This window comes from Dasypus novemcinctus, chromosome 20 (genome assembly GCF_030445035.2).
Source record: "Dasypus novemcinctus isolate mDasNov1 chromosome 20, mDasNov1.1.hap2, whole genome shotgun sequence".
Taxonomy (NCBI): domain Eukaryota; kingdom Metazoa; phylum Chordata; class Mammalia; order Cingulata; family Dasypodidae; genus Dasypus; species Dasypus novemcinctus.
The window spans coordinates 14,267,823-14,288,145 of record NC_080692.1 but is presented as its reverse complement, the minus strand read 5'-3'; the positions used below and the strand labels follow the sequence as shown (position 1 = coordinate 14,288,145).

At 41.8% G+C, this 20,323-nt stretch overlaps 1 protein-coding gene across 3 annotated transcripts in view; it reads left to right on the top strand.

Annotated features, from left to right (window-relative positions):
• Positions 1-20,323, top strand: part of PFKFB3 (6-phosphofructo-2-kinase/fructose-2,6-biphosphatase 3) — a 376,565-nt gene that overhangs the window by 188,155 nt on the left and 168,087 nt on the right. Inside the window, exon 16 of one of the 3 annotated variants that reach the window (XR_011646627.1) lies at positions 16,477-16,634. The exons of the other annotated variants lie outside the window; for them this stretch is intronic. The gene's annotated coding sequence lies outside the window, so the exon portion shown is untranslated. The remainder of the gene's footprint in view (positions 1-16,476; positions 16,635-20,323) is intronic. 3 annotated transcript variants of the gene reach the window in all.

Genomic DNA, 20,323 nt, shown 5'->3' with positions numbered 1-20,323 from the left:
TGGCTTTAATAATAGGTGGTGTATCGAAAAAATATATCACATGTAAGGTATGGACTATAGTTAGTGATAATAGTCTAATGATGTTCTTTCATAATCTGTAACAAATGTTCCACAACGATGTAAGGTGTTGGTGGAGAGGTGATCTACAGGAATTCGGCACAGTATGCATGATTGTTTTGTAAGCTCACAACTTCAAACAAAACAAAATGTCAAAGTCTACCGGTATTTGTAGTATGAGCAGAAATTTCTTTTGTCTTTATATATGGTTCTGCTTATAAAAATGAATTTCTACCATATCGGAATAAATTTTTAAGGAAAAAATAAACAGAAAACAGACCTTCTCACTGGCTGCTCATCAATGGGATCCCAGGAGGTCAACCATTATAAGGAAAAAATAGAAACCCATGGGAGCAGATGTCTGCAAAGGATTGCATTATGGAGGCCTTAGTGAAGAATGAAGAAATAGGCTGTGGGCATGTAATATTATCCAGGGAATAAAAACAAACACTAAAGGTGTCATCTTCTTTTCAAAGTTTTCTGCCTGTAATTCAATTTAAATTCTGGTAGAAGAAAAACTCTTTAATGAAATTTCAGGTCTCACAGCTTTATTGAGCTCTTCGTGAATGGGACAGCATCTCACTCAGAAAGTAAAAGGAAGCTTCACCAACGGGGTGAAAAAGGGAAGCTTATTTAGGGTGAACGTGGAAGCAAGCGAGAAAAATTGCGATTGGAGAAAATTGCGATTGGATGATAAGTTTCCGTTTCGCATAGAGGGTCTTACAGAGCGGGGAGCAGATATACAGTAGTTAGTATGGTATGTGTAATCTGATAGCATACCTGTCCAGGAGTGAAATGGATTTATCACCAGGTGTTGTTTATCTGTAGTTCCGTAAGTTGCGTTCCACTGATTTTTTTCTTGGAAAACCCTTCAGGTCAATTGTTTTTGTCCTCAGGAAAATCCTTTCTTGAAAAGGAGTCTCTCCCAGCAAGGCCCCATGCAGATGGCCATTTTATTTTACTTAACAATGGTGAACTTCCTATTTATTTTATTGGAAGCTAGTATTTTAACACAACCATGAGAGTCATCTTTATACATCCAGCCAGTTTATCTTTACCTTTCCGATCAACTTATATCTTTCTTGTCCTTGGAAAATCACATTTTAAATATCAATTAAAAAATGCTGAACAACACGCTGATGAAGTAGCCTTGCCAAAATTGTTACCAGCTGGGCTTTCAGGTTCTTGGTTTATGTCGCATAAAAGAATTTAAGGGCACACCATAGGGTAGGCAAGAGGGTAAAGAGTTTATTAAGAAACAAGAAAATGAGAAAAGTACACAGCCCATACCAAGGCATGGAGCACGGGCTACTGCAGAGTGAGTTGCCTGGTGGGACCCGAGGTCAGGGCTTTTTAAAGTCTGCTTGCTGTCCTGATTGGTTGCTCCCCCTGTCATTTCTCAGGTGCTCAATGGTGAAGGCTTCTGAGGATATCCGGGACTTTTCCTTGACCCCAAACAGGATCTTGTGACCAGGATCTTGCTGTTTATTTCCAGCTCCCTTCTTCTCAGGAGGTTTCTGGGCAGGGTCTCACGGCCACGTGGTCTGTCGGCCACATTGTCTGTTGGGCCTCAGTTGCCTTGTTTCTTTCACTATACTAACCTGCCTCAAAATCAAAAGACCAATTTACAATAAATACAGAAGCCAGAGGAACAAGTTAAAGACACATGAGAATACGTTGGCAAAATCCAGACAACCTAATTTCCCCAACAAATATATCGAAGGGAAAATAAGATAAGGGGTGGGGTATGGAATCTGTAGACAGGCTTTTGAGATGTATTAACCAACCACAATGTGAGAAACTTAATTAGACACTGATTCAAACAAGTTGTAAAAAAAAGAAAACCCAAATCTACTTATGACATTTACGAGACAATTAAAAATTCAATGTCAATTTTTTTGGTGATATTCAGGGATTATTGCTAATTTTTAAAAGAATTGTTATGCTCTTAGAGATACACAGAAATATTCACGAATGAAATGACATGATATCTCGGATCATGTGCTTCAAAATAAGCCAGAAGGGGCAAGAAGACAGGGCTTTGGTTGAAAGAAGATCAGATGCAAGGTGGTGATTGTTGGTTGACAGGTATATGGGGGTCATTAGACTTTTTCTATTTTAAAAATTGTTTTAAATTATTTATAATAAAACATGAGAAAATGTTCACCCATCCTCAGGATCTACTAATGCAGGAAATCAATGATCTAATAGGACTTAATTCACTTTATTAGAAATGAATATATTCTGAAGAGCTTCAGAATTCCAAATGTTGTTTTTTTCCCTCAACACACATGATTTAATTTCATTTCTTAAAAAACAGATGGTGAAATGAAGCTTCAAATAAGCTAGGTTTCTGACCTGAAACTACCCAGCTAGTAAATAATGGAGTCGAGGCTTAAGTATATACCTGCCCAATTTCACAGCCTTTCTTGCTCTATCGTGACTTCTTTTTATCCTGCCCTTGACAGAGAAGACAGATGCAGGGCTCCTTGTGATTTTACCTTTTTCCCATGGTGCACCTGCACTTGTCTCCCTGTGTTGGCTGCCATGGAAAGTAACCATTAGTTTACCTCGCGTCCTAGGTAGCATCACAATGTTCTGCTCTTTCCCCAGTTACCTTTTGCTTTCCTCTAAAGCAGGACACCATTGCCATGCCTCATGGAAGTTCTCAGGCTCCCTAAGGACCAGGGAACCGCTACAGAGTATATTCATGGAAGTGCTTTGTAAAGAGCGCCGAAAATGCCAGACAATCCCTGGGCCAACAGTACATTCCTCTTCAACTGCCTGCCGTAAGATGTGAAGGCAAGGGGAGAGGAGGTAGCTCAAGTGGTTGAGCGCCTGCTTCCCATGTATGAGATCCTGGATTCAATCTCGAGTACCTCCTAAAAAAAAAAAGGTGATTATGTAGCTGTGTTTCTATGTAAAGCCAGGTCCCTGAAACAGCTCCAAGATCAAGAATCCTACAAGTCCGCACACAGACTATATTTTAGAAAGGCCTTGTTTGCCAGAAAAAGGGTGGGGAAATTTCAAAATGAGGGAAAAATGAGAAAGAAGCCAAAGTACCGGGTTTGCAGGCAAGTGCTGCCTGAAGTGCTCTCAGGTACAGCGAGTTGTGGGTTCGTCTTGTGCTGGTCCCTGTGACTTTATTTGTTGTCTGTTGTCATATCCTGAGGGAATCCTGATGACTCACGGAGAAGCTTTGGAAACTTCCGTGTGGCCGGGAAACTTTGGCTAAACTTTTCCCTAAAAAACACAGAGGTAAGGTTGAAGGACCCTTTTTCCGGGTGTGCCCTATTCTCTCTGCCAGGATGATTTATCTCTTGGTAAAATGAAACACACATTCCCTCAAAGTTGTTGTTCGCCTGGGCTCTATCTACCTGTCCTCTCTTTCATTACTGTCCTATCTAGGCTCCTTTCTGATCCGAAGTTTCACCTGTAACGTACCATCAGTTGGAGAACAAAGATGGGACAGTGGGAGCCATCTGCCCTGGGTACAGGCAATAAAGAGGGTGGGCATTGTCTGGAGAATTTTAAAAATATCAATAATACTAAAAGGGGCTACAGTTTGCAATTTTTATCATCACTGTCTGCTGGCAATTCTAAACAATGTAAGCGATAAAATATACTACCCCCCCAATCTTTTGTTGGTCTAAGTTCCAAACAAGTGCTGTGGTTATAGATGAGATTTAACACTATATGTGACCTTTAAACGAGCAGATTTTATCACTTATTTTTCATTTTTTAATTTTTTTTAAGATTTATTTTTTATTTATTTCTCTCCTTTTATTCCCCCCGCCCCCCCCCCCCCCACTGTCTGCTGTCTGTGTTCATTCGCTGTGTGTTCTTCTGTGTCCGCTTGCATTCTTGTCAGCGGCACTGGGAATCTGTGTTTCTTCTTGTTTCGTCATCTTGCTGTGTCAGGTCTCTGTGTGTGCAGTGCCACTCCTGGGCAGTCTGAGCTTTTTGTGTGCAGGGCGGTTCTCCTTGCAGGGTGCACTCCTTGCGTGTGGGTCTCCCCTACACAGGGGACACCCCTGCATGACAGGGCACTCCTTGTGCACGTCAGCGCTATGTGTGGGCCCGCTCACCACATGGGTCAGGAGGCCCTGGGTTTGAATCCCAATGGTAGGTGGATGCTCTATCTGTTGAGCCAAATCCGCTTCCCAATCACTTTTTTTTTTTAAGATTTATTTATTTCTCTCCCCTTCCCCTTACCCCCCTCCCCCTGGTTGTCTGCTCTCAGTGTCCATTCACTGTGTGTTCTTCTGTGACCACTTCTATCTTTATCAGCGGCACCGGGAATCTGTGTTTCTTTTTGTTGTGTCATCTTGTTGATGTCATGTTGTTGTGTCAGCTCTCTGTGTGTGCGGTGCTGTTCTTGGGCAGGCTGCACTTTCTTTCACGCTGGGCGGCTCTACTCACGGGGCACACTCCTTGCACGTGGGGCTCTCCTATACGGGGGATACCCCTACCTGGGGGACACCGCTGTGTGGCAGGGCACTCGTACGCATCAGCACTGCGCATGGGCCAGCTCCACACGGGTCAAGGAGGCCTGGGGTTTGAACCATGGACCTCCCATGTGGTAGGCAGATGTTCTATCCATTGGGCCAAGTCCGCTTCCCCACTTGTTTTTTAATACCTACTGTTTTGCATATGGAGGTTAATTCGGAGAACTCCCAGTTTTCCGCTCAGCTGCTAACTAACAGGGACTTAGCTACATGCCTTGGTTTCAAGAGTAAGTTTGTAATGGTTCAGAGTCCTTCCAGCTCACTTTGGACTCAGTATCTCCAACCCCTGAATTACTATGTATTCCTCTGCTTTTTTAAACAATAGATTCAAATAAACAGTGCTGGCCCCATGATTAGAACAGGACTGGAGTTATTTCAATTTTGTCATTCTGTATGACTACTTGAAATTTGTAATTATTGTTTAAACTTTAAACAGGCCAAACCGTGTGAACCACAAGGTATAACACTTTTGTTTGGCAAGAGAAAAATTTAAGCTCACACAGGAAATATTTTACTCAATGTGATATCTTTAAAGTAAAATGTTCTTTGGAATTGTTAATTATTTTAAAACTAAAGAATGACTCAAGGAACTAAATGTTAGGGGTATAATTGAGTAGTTGCCTAATTTGCTCTTTTTGCAGATGTTTTGGTGTTATTAAAACTTACAGATGATTTTTATTCCTATATGATTATATATATGAAGTTCAATCAAAGAAAAATTTCATGGTCTGCATTTGTATTCTGGCCATTATTATTGTTTCATTTAATTCTATGATTTCCACTGTAAATAAGTTTCCACAGAGAAGGGGGATGTTAAAAAAGGACCCTTCCCAAGGGCCAATAAAGTTAGGTACATCCCTGCTTCGTTTCCCCAGGATGGCAGGCTCTTTCAGCCCCTTTGCTATGCCTGTGCTTACTTTTTCCATCATGCAAACTCCTACTTCCCACTTTCACCCATTTCACACATCCCCTTCTCTGTGAGGCAGTTTCTGATTCAATCCCACCCAAATATTTAATTGCTCTCTTTTTTTGCTATTGCTATTCTTTGTACACTAGCTATTCTTGCACTGAAAGCCCTGCATTTTAATTATTTATTAGTTTCTCTGCTACTAGATGGAGAGCCAATTAAGAGCAGGGACCTGGAGCTCATTCATCTTAATATCACCAGTTCCTGGCCTAGCCCCTGGCATGCTGTGGATGTTAAATAATCACTCATGGAAGGAAGGGAAAAACGAATGACCTGACTGTTAGTGGCTATTAAATTAGCTTGGGGCATAGACTGTATTCTTTATCTACTTTTTCCCCCATTCCTTTGGCTCAACATCCTCTCCCCTCCTTACATACATCCACCCCCACCCACCCCACACATCAGAGCGAAAGTGGTGGGTAGGTGGGGACAGGGATGGGTGAGGGGAGAGAAGAATAATATCTTGTAACCCAGACTTTTACTACATGTATGGTATACCTTTAAACTCCGGTTGAAGCACAGTCATGGTTTTCTGGGGACTGAAGTTTAGGATGAGTTTAAATAGTTTGTGAGTGGAGGATTCTGGTTCCCTGAACCATCCTGATGCTTGAGATAGTATAAAGGCAGAGCTTCTGCAGGCCAATAAACTCTCCCCTAGCAGCCCCGTTCCTTTAGGTCTGTCTTAGCTGAACTCCTGTGGTCTAGCACCATTCTAGGCTCCATGAGAAACAGAAGGAAAAGCATATGTTCACTGCAGAAAAACAGAGGCAGTAAGAAAAATAAATGCCCATAATCCCATAATCCATAGATAATTGCCATTAGCAATCTGATATATATATTTTTGTCTCTTTTGCTCTCTCTCTGTACATATGTGTATGTTATACAAAAAAAAAGAATATCCTATTTTGTAGCCTGATCCCCCCCTGTAATAATGCATCGTCTCCATCTTTCCATGGTATTTCATGTCCTCTACAGTATTATATTTAATGGCTGAATGGAACTGTACAGTGTGACTATATTATAAATCGTTTAATCTACTTTTTATTATTGGATATTTAAATTTATTTTAAATTTATTTCTATTATTAAGAACACACCACTGTGGTTTATAATTGAGCAAATGCATATTATATCCTTAAGATAAATTCCAGAAGTGGAATTGCCAGGTCAAAGGTAAGACCCGATAAACTGCAGATAACAGACTGTCTCACCAGCAGTGTGCGCATGTATTTGTTAATATCATATACTAAGAAATCTGATGGGGAGGTCGGGATTCCAGGGTTGGGTTCTGCCCTAAGAAAGTTGTCAAGAACCAAGGTCTTCCCATTTTCTACTCACTCTTCTTCAGTGTGTTGCCAGAGCCTCCTATCATGGCTGATGTCAGATGCCACACCTCAAAGCAGTATGCACTCAAGCGGCAGTCAAAGCAGGAAGGCAAGGGGCAGGGGCAAAGGACTTTCCCTTACATTGTTCCCTCTGCTATTAAGGAGGAAATGCCTGCCTAGGATCTCCTAACATGCTTTCTCTGGCATCGCATTAACCAGACCTGGCTCACCACCCCCATCCCTGGACCAATCACAGGTAAAGGAGAATGGGAGGGGCACCTGGCTCAGAGAGCAGGGGCTGCCACTTCTGTGTCCCATTCTTCGTGGTCTGTACCATCCCCCTTCCCACTATGTCACTGTACGAGGACCTGGGGGGCGGCGGGGAGAAAACAGCAGTCGTGATAGAGCTGGGAGAGGCCTTTCCCAAGTGTGGATTTGCTGGAGAAACCGGTCCAAGATGTATAATTCCTAGTGTGATAAAAAAGAGCTGCCTAAGCCTATTGAAGTTGTTCAGTATAATATCAATACAGAAGAATTATAATCTTACCTAAAGGAATTTATCCACATCTGGATTTCAGGCATCTATTGGTGAATCCCAGAGATCGCCCGGTTGTGGTCATTGAGTTGCTACTATGTCCTTCCCACTTCAGAGAGACACTCACGGGGGTTCCTTTCAAGTATTTTGAGGTTCTCTCTGTCTGCTTGCTCCACGTCACCTAATGGCTCTTCTGACACTTGGAATTAACCCCACCAGGGCCCTGGATCGTGGATATAGGGAAAGCCTGGTGCTCCCTGTATCTTTTGTTTATGTGTGGTGCAGTTTTGCAGGTTTTTTCCTAACTAAAATAGGTAAGCTTATTACAAATGATTTTTATTGTGTCAGACCATTTGGGTTACCATGTACAAATAAGAATTATGGATAGAAAAGTTTAAGGGATTGTGAAACTTAAATTTATTTATCAGATCTCATGAATATTACATTTACTTTTCAAAAAAAATCAGTAATTAGGGTATGTCAAAGGATAGATGATTTCTAAGAAAAAAATCATAGAATGAGTAATTGGAGAAACTGTAGCCTTGTTGGGCCTCGGTTCCTCCATCTATAAAATAGAGATTGTGGGAAGCAGATGTGCCTCAAGTGATAGAGCTTCCGCCTACCATATAGGAGGACCTGGGTTCCATCCCTGGGGCCTCCTGGTGAAAAAGAAGAGAAAGCGTGGCTGTGCGGTGAGCCAGTGTCCACGTGGCAAGTTGGCAAGTCGAGTGCCTGTGTGGCGAGGCAAGTGCCCACACAGTGAGCTGAGCACCTGTGTGGTGAGCCGATGGCCCACGTGGTGAGCCGAGTGTCCATGAGGTGAGCCGAGTGCCTGTGCAATGAGCCGAGTGCCTGTGTGAGTGCCCACGTGGTGAGCTGAGGGCCTGCATGGTGAGCCAAGTGCTTGTGTGAGTGCCCGCATGGTGAGCCAGTGCCCACGTGGAGAGCCGGGGCCCATGTGGCAAGCCAAGAGCCCACGCAGCAAGCTGAGTACCTGTGCAAGCGAGTCACACAGCAAGATGATGATGCAACAAAAGAGAGACGAAGGGGAGAGTGAAGGTGAAGCACAGCAGAGATTAGGAACTGAGGTGGCATGATTGACAGGGAGCCTCTCTCCACATCAGAAGTCCCCTGGATCAAATCCTGGTGAATTCTAGAAGAGAAAGATGAGAAGAGAAGACAAAACGAGAAATAGATACAGAAGAGCATACAGCAAATGGACACCCCCCGAAAAACACAGCAAGGCGGGGGGGGGGGGGGGGGGAGGGGAAGGGAAAAAAAATGACCAAGTCACATTAAAAAATAAATATATAAAGTAAAATTTAAAAAAGGAGAATGGGATTGCCCTGATTTAATTCAACTGCCCTCTCATTCCCGGGGGCTTGGCATGGCTGCGTGAGCTAAAGCAGGTTCCTTGAACAAAGGAGGAGGGGAACAGGCTGCTGGAGATCCAACGGTGAAAGCCACAAGGCTGTCCCCAGGCTGTGAACTTCATCAGCAACCACTGTCCGATTTTTACTCACTCAGGGTCTGAGTATTTGACATGTAGTAGGCGCTTCATAAGACTTTAGATGAATAAAATCCTTCTTGGGCGACTCTTTCAAAAAATATCTATATACAGCGACTCAAGAGTTCATCTCATAGTCCTCTGGAAGTTCCAAAGATTCTTGAGGTAGTACGTGACTTCTGTAGCGTTGCGCACTGAATTCCTGCTCACAGCCTGACCCGCCCTCAACATTATTGTGACAAGTTTCAAAAAGACTGAAAAGTTGAAAGAATGATATAATCATCATTGCTGTACTTTCAAATTTAATAATTGTTAATATTCGGTAATATCTGCTTTGTTTACATGTATATTATATACTACGGAATATGTATAATATAATATATTTTGCTGACATCTGTAGTACTTGGCACACATGATGCTTGCCTTCTAAATATTCTGCATACATCTCCTAAAAATAGTATTATCCTACATAACCACAAAACCATCTCATCCAAAACAATAAATAATTCCTCAGCATATTCTAAGAATTAGCCCATATTCAAATGTCTTCACTCATCCCCAGAAGGTTTTTTATCTATATTTAAAACCAGGATCCAATAAATGGTTATGCATCGAATTGTGTTTTTATACTGCTTTAATCTCTTTTATGCTGGAATAGTCTCCTCATTATTTTTTTCCATGACAGTAACCTTTTGAAATATCAGGCCAGTTGTCTTATCTAATGTTCCATATTCCATATCTTTCTGATAACTTCTTCAAAGTCATTAAATTTGCTTCTTTATCCCCAGTATTTCCTGTAAGCTTCAGTTTAAACATTTTTGGCAAGAATAGATGATCCTGAGTTCTTCATATTGCATTGTACAAGATGTCTCAATGTCAAGTTGTTCTAATGATACATTTGATAAATTTGATGCTCTACAAACAGAATAGTTACTTTCTCTTTCATCCACAAAGTACCATCAGTACAAAGCCATTTAGCTGCAACAGGCTTTTATTGAAAGTTTGGGTATAATAGAATGGACTATAGAAGAAGACAGAAATGGAATAGCAGCTATATATGACAGGGGAAACATGGAGAGATTGAGAAGTGATGAGTTTTTTTCTTTGTCTTTTTTTGTGTACTATTATTATTGGAATAATGAAAATGCTCTAATAAGGCTTGTACTGATGATGGCACAACTACGTGATTATACCAAATACTTTTGATTATACATTTTGGATGAATTGTATGCTTTATTAATATGTATCAATAAAATTGATTTGTTAAAAAAAAGAAGATACATTAGTATACCTATAAGAATATTTTCTAAGCACAACTTCAGGCTGAAACATAAAAATATTAGCATATTGGAGTATAAAAATTTAAGAGTTGTAAATATATAAAAATTATAAAGTGGAATAAAGAATTCTCCATGAAAATTAGATATAAAGTGAAATAGAACATGGGTGTATTTACATTTACAAAATGCAACAAATATAAGATATGTACTACAGTGAGTAGTAATAAACTGAGGATGCTCTTTTATGGTATGTTACAAATGTTTCACAACAATGAGAGGTGTTGGTGGTGGGGTGGTGTATGGGACCCCTGTATGATGTTATGCAAGTTTGTTTTGTAAGTTCACAACTTTTACTATACATGTATTGTTTATATATGTCCATGTATGAATGATATACTTCAATAAAATTTTTAATTGGAAAAAAACCAAAAACCTGAATGTTAGACAACTTCAGTATGCCATAGGAATTCTCACTGGCAACCTTTCAATTTAGATGCCCTTAATGGCCACATTGTACGACCATAAATGCTTTCTTATTTTTTCTTAGTTCAAGAGTTCTACAGATACCTCTTTTCCTCCCCACCCCTGAAAACTTAAAATGTCACTTGGAAAGTCAAAATTCATGTTACATTATTGTGTAGATACTTCCTTTCCTTCTAGGTCACAATCAAGGTGTAGCAGTTTGATATTTCTTATGAATTCCAAAAATAGATATTGGATTGTGTTTGTGAGCTGGTCTGTTCCTCTGAGCATATTAGATTATATTGGATTCAGAGGTTTCACTTTTACTTGATTAAATAATGATTAAGGCTTTGATTGGGCCACATCAGTAGGATGTTGAGTCCCCACCCACCAAGACTCACAGAGAAACCACATCCCAGAGAAGGGAGGTTGGAGTTTTGTCCTGGAGCCCAGGAAGTAAATGCACAAGAGAAGCAGATGCATGAGGAAAGAGAGAAAGTTCCATTAGACATGGCAGAGGCTCTGGGAAGAGAGACGAGCTATTTGCCTGACACTCTACAACTGACCCTGTGGAGAGAGCAGAGCAGCTGAGCCCAGAGAGAAATGAGCTCTGGGAGAGAAACGAGATTTATCCCAGCCTACAACCGATATTGGAAGAAGCTGGGACCATGGGTCCTTAAGAGGAAGAGGAAGCCTGAACCTGTGCAGACTTTGGCAGCCATCTAGCTTCAACACGTGGCAACAGACTTTGGTGAGGGAAGCATCTTACATTTTATGGCCTGGTAACTGTAAGCTTCTACCCCAAATAAATACCCTTTTATAAAAACCAGCAGATTTCTGGTACTTTCCATCAATATCCTTTGGTTGAGTAATACACAAAGATTTTGCATTTCGCAATCAAAACGGCTCATCCAGGTGTTGCCTTAAACAAAAGAGTCACTAATTCCAATTCTTCATCCATGGCAACACGGAGAGTCAGCAATCTTGATATTCATTTTCTTTAAAATATACAATCACTTTTGAATAGTTACAGTATAGACACATTAAAACATTAAAACTGTATGAACATTTATAATATAAAGTAAACCTTCTTCAATCCCTGTCTCTCAGCCACTTAATTCCTTAACCCAGAGGCAACACCTGTTATTAGTTTTTATGTATCTTTTCTGAGATACTTTATGCATATACAAACATTACATAACTACTTACAAGAATTTAGCTTATTATGCATTGTGTTCTACACCTTTTTTTTTTCACCCAATGTATATGGGTATCTTTACGTAGCCTCATGGGAATTGGGGTTTGGGGAACAAGTAAGAATGCTGATACTTTGGCTACTGCTACTGCTATGAGTAATAAACTGTAATAGGTCATAAAAACAATAATAAAAGCAAAAAAATAAAAAAATAAATAATAAAAAAGAATAAACCTTTGTCTCTTGACCAGGAGTCTTGTGTCATGTCAGGCTAACTTGTTCAAGTAGGATAAAATCTCACATTTTTAACAGTTTTGATGATAAGGATGGGATGCTTACAGAGACATGGCTTTCTGGAAGAGAAAGGCTGAGGATTTCATGGGCCCTTTAGCAGGATTTGAAATAAGTCCATGGAGCCGGTAGCAAGCCTATGCTTGGTTTATGCATACAGCAGCTCAGTGTGTGCGTGCAAGCTAGAAATGGCCTGCAGCCTTTAGGAGTGGCCCTGAAAGACAGTAGAGAGGGAAATTCTTCCCAATGGATAGAGCTTTGGGGGTTGCACCTGGTCACCTATTTTATGTTGGAGCAGAAGTGACCCATAGTTGAAATATTTGTTGTTGACTCAAAGTGGCATGTAGCCTGGCTGTCTAATCAGGATCCCAGAAGGAAAGAGCTTAAAAGACTGGGGACAAGGAGAGTAGAGAAATATGGATGGACATATGGAAATGAAATATAGCGTGAATAGATTTGTATCACATGTTAACACCCACCAGGAATGTGTAGCATAGAAGAGGCTTTAAACATCCAGGCAGACAGAATGATTTAGCCAGCTGACCGTGACTAGCAGGAAGGTTATCAACCAGTCTAGTGCTGGCACATGGGAGAAAGGGAGGTTACATATCGCCTATAATCAGGGCCTCCCTTTTTCCAAGGCTGATTGTAACTACTACCACTGCCAAATGTCTAACCTGCCAGGGAGGGGGGACAAATGCTGAGCTGCAGATTAGGGATTACTCTTGAGAAGACCAACTGGCCAATTGGTGGCAAGTTCACTCCATCAATCCCCTTCCATCACGGAAAGACCAGAGATCTGTTGTAACAGGAGTCAGCACACTCTCAAGGATTAGCTTTGTCATTTTTTCCCTGCAGGGTCTTAGGCAACACACTATTTGAGGGTCCTGGAGTATGTCTATTGCTATGAATATTGGTGTATGGATTTCTGTGTGTACATAAGGTTCCTTTTCTCTGGGATACCCAGGAGTGTAATTACTAGGTCATCTGGCAAATGTTAGAAAGCTATTTTCCCTTGGTATAAAATTCTTGGTTGGCAGTTTTTTTCTTTTAGTATTTAAAAATGTCATGCAAATTTCTTCTGTCTTATACTGTATGTAGGTGTTGCTTAAATTTTATGATTTTATTTCATTAAAAAAAATTTTTGCTTGGGGTTCCCTGAACTTCTTGGATCCATGGTTTGATGTGTTTCACTATTTCTGGAAAATTATCAGCCATTATCTCCTCAAATGTTTCTTTACTCTCTCTTTTCCATCTGAGATTCCAATTACATACATGTTAAAACATTTGATATTGTGCCACAGCTCTTGGATACAGGTACACTATTCTGTTTTTTCCCCTCCACTTTTCTTCTCTTTGAGTCTTAGTTTAGGTCATTTCTACTGACCTGTCTTCTTCAGCCTTGTGGAGTCTAGTGATGAAGTTCATCAAAAGCATTCTTTTTCTCTGCTAAAGTGTTTTTAATTTGTAATATTTACTTTTGACATAGGTTGCATCTCTCTGCTGAAACTCCACATCTCTTCATGTCTATCATTCGCCTTTCCCACTGGTCTTTGCATATTATTTATAATTATCTTAGATTCCCTATCTGATAATTCTGGGTCAACACTGGGTGTTGCATTTTTGGACACTATTTTTTTCTTGTTTTTTGTGTGTGTGCCTTCTAATTTTTGATTAAATGCAGAATATCACATACAGAACAATATTGTTCAACAAGGTAAGTAATCTTTATGTTTCACCATTAATATATGTGATTTAGTCAATATAGCCAGGAATTGAACCGGGTACGGGTTTTTTGTTGCTGTAATGTTTACTGGAACAGTGCATCACAAATTTCTCCAGTGTTATCTTGTGCTTAGAGAACTGAGGTATTGGAGGGTTTTTCCTTAATGACCCTGCTTCACTCTTACCTTTCATTTCCCCCTATATACCTGCACCAGGGTTTGTGGTTCTTCTTCAAGCAGTTTCAGACTTCTGTTCCATAGGAAGGAAGGGTCTGGGCAAGGTTTTGTGCCTTGCTCATAGAGATGGTTGCTCCTCTTCTCCAAGTCTGTCACACTGAAGGAATGCTGTCTCTGGGCTCCTGCTTTGCTCCCAGTCTTTCTCATGAGCCACTAGTAGAGATCTGTGGAGAGCACCGTGGGTGGGTGCAAATTCTCTTTGAGTCTCCAACTCTATGCTAGCCCACACTCAGTTCTGAACAATTAAAAACATTTTAATGGAATTCTTCCTTCTTGTTTGTATGGTGCTGCTCGGGATGCATTCAAAGACACTTAATTATAATGGACTACATTGTTTGCAATATGAGCAGGAAAACCTGAAGAATCAGTGGAGAGATGTGGGCAAGAAATAAAAGGCAGTGGAGAGATGAAACTCAATGGATGGCAGGTATTCTCTCCTTTTAGTCCTTCTCTTGCAACTTTGGGAGTGAACCACAGTGAGAAGAGTTAATAAAATCAGCCAGGAATTTTTGGTCTTAAGGAAAACTTATTTTGGAGTCTTGGGAGATTTCTGTATTTGGCTCCAGAGAACTAGAAGGGCAAAAAATTGGAATCTAGAGAAGGTGGCTTCTTAGGCTAAATAGAAAAGAAAAAAAAAGGGTATAGACAATTTTTACATTTATTCCTAGATTGTCAAAATCAACCAGAGTAAAGGAGAGGGCAGGGAGTCCAGAAAATGGCCATGTTCATTAATAAAGAATATATGCATTTGTTAAGAGTTGAGCCCATGTTTGTGCTCTCAGACAATCGGCAGATGGAGAGTACTAGATGGGGATATTGTAGCAGGAAGAGAAATGCTCCAAAATCCTGAGGTTCAGGATTCAGCAAATTAGATAAATCAATGCATCATTATTTGTCTATATCATGTCTTTTTAAGACAAAAATATATTTTTGAGTGATTATGCAAAAGGTGTTAATTTTTGAGGATGGAGGCTGAGGGTGGGAATGGCTGGAAAAAGTCATCATGAGGAAGTTGTGCCTTGAGACCTGAAGGGGGGACAGAAAGGAGGAGGTGCTGGAGAGGGGGACACGGCAAAGACTGCATATTCTCAGGGCACAGCGCTCTTAGGTCTAGCGTGATAGTAAAGAGTCTTGGAAGCATCTCAGTGATTCTCAGGATGAACAGGGCTTCTAAAAAAAGATAATTAAAACTCAGGGTTACAAGAAGCAATGCATGCTCATTATAACAATCCAGATAATCTATGTGTAAAAGGAAAGACGTGAAATTCCCTTAGTACATTTTCTTTCTTCCACCCCATATCCACACCCTAGGAATAAGCACTGTTAGCAGGCATCGTGGAGAAAGAGGTGACTGCAAAGACCCTCAGTGGGCAGGGCCACTAAAGGTATCTCTCCATTCAGGTATGCCTAGGCGCACCTGCCCCGTCCTAAGTCTAACCATAATGCCAGCTGCCTTGACTGGCTCTTCCCTGCTGGGGGGAAAATGCTGGTAGAAGTGGGCATTTTCAGGGCATGCTGCCTAGTTTCTTTTCTTGGTAGGTGCACCTACCAAGGTCTTGAGGTCTGAAGGTAACCTGATTTGCTGAAGCTTAGACCTGGATGGTCAGCAGGAAAGGAGTTCTAACATTCTGGGTAGAGACCTGCCTGTCTCCAGAGCTGGGCACCAGCAGGCCGTGCCTGCTTGCCCACACTCCTGCCAACAACACTCACTGTGAGGTTTTGACTTGAAATAGAGATGTCCAATCCACACTTTGCGCCCGACCACTGTGACTTGTCTGCTGTGGCTTTTTAGTGATTGATGTCATTTACTCCGCTCTGGAAAAATCCTAGGAGCCCCACAGATCAAGGGCCTGAAGGAAGACATGTGGGAGGCCACAGACAATTTATGTAAAGGGGAAAATATTATTCCCGGCAGGCAATCAACCCCCTGGGGCTGTGTGCTCGGCGCACTGCGCTCAGCTCCGTCGCTGTGGGGAAATGGGAATGTGTCATGCACAAGTCTGATCAGAACTGGCCAAGTTTTGGGGGCCACATAAGGTTTTCCGAGGCTGCCTCCGTGGGCCTCATCATGACCCTACCGCAGGCTTGCCACTCAAGGCCCACGTTTTCCCGTACCCCACGCAGCCCTTGGCACAATGCCCGAGCCTTAGGAGATGCTTGATGAAGATGCGCTGAATGAATTCTTTCAACAGATATTGACTGAGCCTCTTGCAGGTTCTAGATGCTGAGGATTGGGTAGTCAATTAAAAGGACAAAAACTACTTGATCCCTGGAGAATAACCTCCCTTGACACATTTCCTTCCTGTGCCTTTTCTCGAAGGCTCTCCCTGATACGTTCTGTAATCTTACTGATGTTATAGAAATTAATTTGGTTCTCTTTCCCATCAAGGGAAAGAAAAAGCCACCTTCGCCCAAACGTCTTTCTTGCTCAGGCCTCTTCGGGCAATGTTGGATAGATGATGAATGAGATGAAGTCCCTGCTCTCAGGAAGCCTATTTATGGTCTGTGGAATGAATGTCGTTTGGCCTGGCAGGCGGAAAGGATGGGGTAAGTACTTTCCTTTTCCTGATGAGGGATTGTGATAGCTCCAGGAACAGAGGTAGATTTTTTTTTTTAAGATTTATTAATTTCCCCCCTCCCCTGCCCTCCTGTTTTTGCTGTGTCCATTTTCTGTGTGATCTTTGTATCTCTTTCTCTTTTTGTCTTCTCTTCTCATTTTTTCTCCTCTAGGATTCACTGGGACCCAAACCTTGGAACCTCTGATGTGGAGACAGTTTGCCTGTCAGCTGCACCATCTCAGTTCCTGGTTTCGGCTGTGCTTCACCTTGACTCTCCCCTTTGTGTCTCTTTTGTTGCGTCATCATCTTGCTCCGTGACTCATTTGCATGGGCACTGGCTTGATGCACTGGAATGCTTTCTCTTCTTTTTCACCAGGAGGCTCCAGGGATTGAGGCCAGGTTCTCCCATATGGAAGGGGGAAGCCCTATCACTTGAGCCACATTCGCTTCCCCAGAGGTAATTTTTTAAAAAGGAAATACAGGTTGAATCTTCCTTCTGTTCTCCATGCTTTTGTCTACTCTCTGCCCCCCTTACCCTGGCAGTAGCCAAATCCTACCTCTTAAGTGGCTCTCGGATCCATCCGTCCCCACTATTACTGCTTTAGTTCATTTCCTCATCCTTTGTTATCCAGACTACTATAATACATTCCTTGCTGATCTCTTTACCTCCAGTTTGGTCGCATCTCAATCCTTCACCAGGATTGTAATTTTGCTAAATGGCAAACCGGGGACGCTTCCCTGCTTCAGTGCCCCAGTGGGTCCCCATTTCCTTCATAACGAACAGAAACTTCTTAACATGGCAGAGGAGCTCCTCCATGAAGGGCCCCTTGTCCACCTCTCACCTCCAGCTCTGTCCTTCGTTCTACTGCACGAGGCTTAAGGAAGATGCTGCCCCAAGATGTTCAACCACTTAAGGCTAAGGTTACGGCTTCAGCTTCACCAACGGAAGCCAAAGAAATTCCCATTCATCATCCTCTTATGACCTTGTGTAGCCCAAAAGAGCAGCTCTAGAAAACCACTTCACACAACTAGACACGACCATGACTAATTCCATCATGCCTCAATTTGGGGTTGTCTCAGTGCAAGCCTCAAGCTGAAGTTTCTCTAACATTTTATTATCCCCTCGGCTCTCCTCTTCATTGTATCATTAGGATGCTTTAGGTTCAATCTGTTTTTTGGTTTTTAATGAGGAAATGTATTTGCTCAGAGAATGGAACATTCAGAGGTTGGGCTGACTTTCAAGGTTGAAAATAGCATGAAGAGCCACGTTCTTTCTGTTTTCTTCACTCTGACTCACACATGGTTGATTTCAACCCATGGTTCGTTATCGTGGTTTTAGGATGGCTGTCTGTGTCTAACCAGAGGCTCATACTCCCTCTTTCAAGCCTAGCAAGAGAAAGAGAGGCTTGCTTTCTATGTCCTTCTTCAGAGTTAGAAACCACTTCCCCAGCAAATTCCTGCTCGTGTCTCATTGGCCAGCTTTGGGCCACACATCCATTTCTGAACCATTCACTGTCAATGGAAATGGGATTACTTTTAAACTAATCAAGTTTACCTTTTCAGTGGCTGGCAATCCCCCAAATCAAATGGGGAGGGATAGAATAGAGGTTGCTCTCCACATGCATATCGAATCTGACTCGGATCCACTTTCTCAAGCCTTCCTTTTAGACCTTTGAGCAGGTATTTTCTCAGCATCCTTCTCATTTCTCAAGCTCAAGAAGTCGGGTAGGTTTCCTCTTTGTTGCTAAATGCTGCTTCTAGACCTTTTGTTTTCTCTGTTTCTCTTGCAAAACCACATGCTCCTTTGGGGTTGATGCCCCAGGCCTCGTTCCTCTTATCTACTGACTTCTTGTTATGTCCTCTCATTTTTTTGAAGTTCTCAGTTTTCCTTTCTGTCCTTACTTCTAACCTCATTCTTCTTCTCTCCCCAGGATGGCTCCCTCCTCTGTTTTGCTTGTTGATTTTGCTTGTTGTTTACACTCATTGTCTGCTTGTTTTTGTTCATTGTCTGTGTTTTTTTTTTTCATCCTTTAGGAGACACAAGGAACTGGACCCAGAACCTCCCATGTGGGAGGTGGGCTCTCAACTGCTTGAGCCACATCCTCTCCCTGCTTGTTTTTGCTCATTGTCTGCTTGTTGTTTTTGCTTGTTGTCTGCTTGTTGTTTGTTTGTCTTCTTTAGGAGGCACCGGGAACCAAGCCTGGAACCTCTCATCTGGGAAGTGGGTGCTCAACTGCTTGAGCCACATCTGCTCCCCTTAACCTCATTCTCTTGTAAACAAACAACAAATACATCTTTGATCTTTCCATCACTCTGCTTCTCAGATTTTTTGTCTTCATTCCTCCAGGGGTTTTCCTTCCCTGCCCTTTAGCTGTTTAAGCCCAAGGTCATATTCTAGGCCTTATCACCACCAGAAACATGCTTCTTCTGGCATCTTGACCTTGAGTGCCCTGTGTCCTGGCCAATCCTTTTCTTGTCTTTGCTCACTTACTATAAAGCAGTGGTTCTCAACCAGGCTCAGTTCTGCTGCCTAGGGAATATTTGGTGATGCCTGGAAACATTTTTGGTTGTTGTAACTTGGGGAGGAGTGGGGGACTACTGGCCCAGAGTGGACAGAGGCCAGGGATGCTGATAAACGTTCTACAGGCACAAGACGGTCCCCCACTCCCAACAAAGAATTACCTGGTCCCAAATGTCAATAGTGCCAAGTTTGAGAAACCCTGATCTAAAACTTCGAATACCACAATATTTTAAATGAAAAATATATTATAACTCCATTGACGCTACTTCTTTCTCATCAAACATTGGCCACTTCCGGCCTTATTTCTTACGTTATGTGACCCATCATTTGTAATGATTCCCAAGCCAATGCCCATATTCCCTCTTTCCACTGCACTCACCTGGAAAAAGCCCAACCCTGGTTGAATCCAATCACCCATTTTCTTTGTGCCTGAACTGAGCTACTGAATATAGTTGGAAAAACTCATACTCTGCACTGATTGGCGTCACAATACACTGCAAACCTTAAGTGAGAGCTAACATCTACATAAAAATTCTCCATACTTCCCTGCTCTGCTTCCCCCCCCACCCAAGATGACAAAGAATTTTCCATATCTCTAATGACTGCCATGTTGCCAAATTGTGTGAAGGGTCTTCTGTGTTTATCTTTTTAGATTCTCAGGAACATTTAATGCTGACTATGCTCTCTTTGAAGCAATCATCTCAATTGGCTTCTGTGACATCACATTCTAGTTTTCCTCCATTATTGGCTGCTCCTTCTCCTTTTCTGACTCTGCCTCTCCTTTCTGACTTCTAAACAGAGGGAGATTCTCAGAGCTTCCTCCCCAACCCCCTTCTCTTTCCATCTATCCTTTCTCCCTAATCATTCTATTCTTTTCTCCTCTCTTTCCCCCTGACTTGGAAACACTCCTAAATATGTATCTTTAATCCAAGGGTTTCCCTTGGTTTCTAGTCTGTTCAACTGCCTCTTGATGTATGCAATTGATGACAAAAGAATTTCAAACTGAACATATTCCAACTGGATTTTTTAATCTCTTTTCTCTTCCAGTGTTCTCCATTTCAATATACTGACCCCACCATTCACCCAATTACTAAAGCCGAAATCTCGGGAGTCTGTTCTCTGTCTCCATTTCTCTCACCACCTTTCCTTCTACCTCA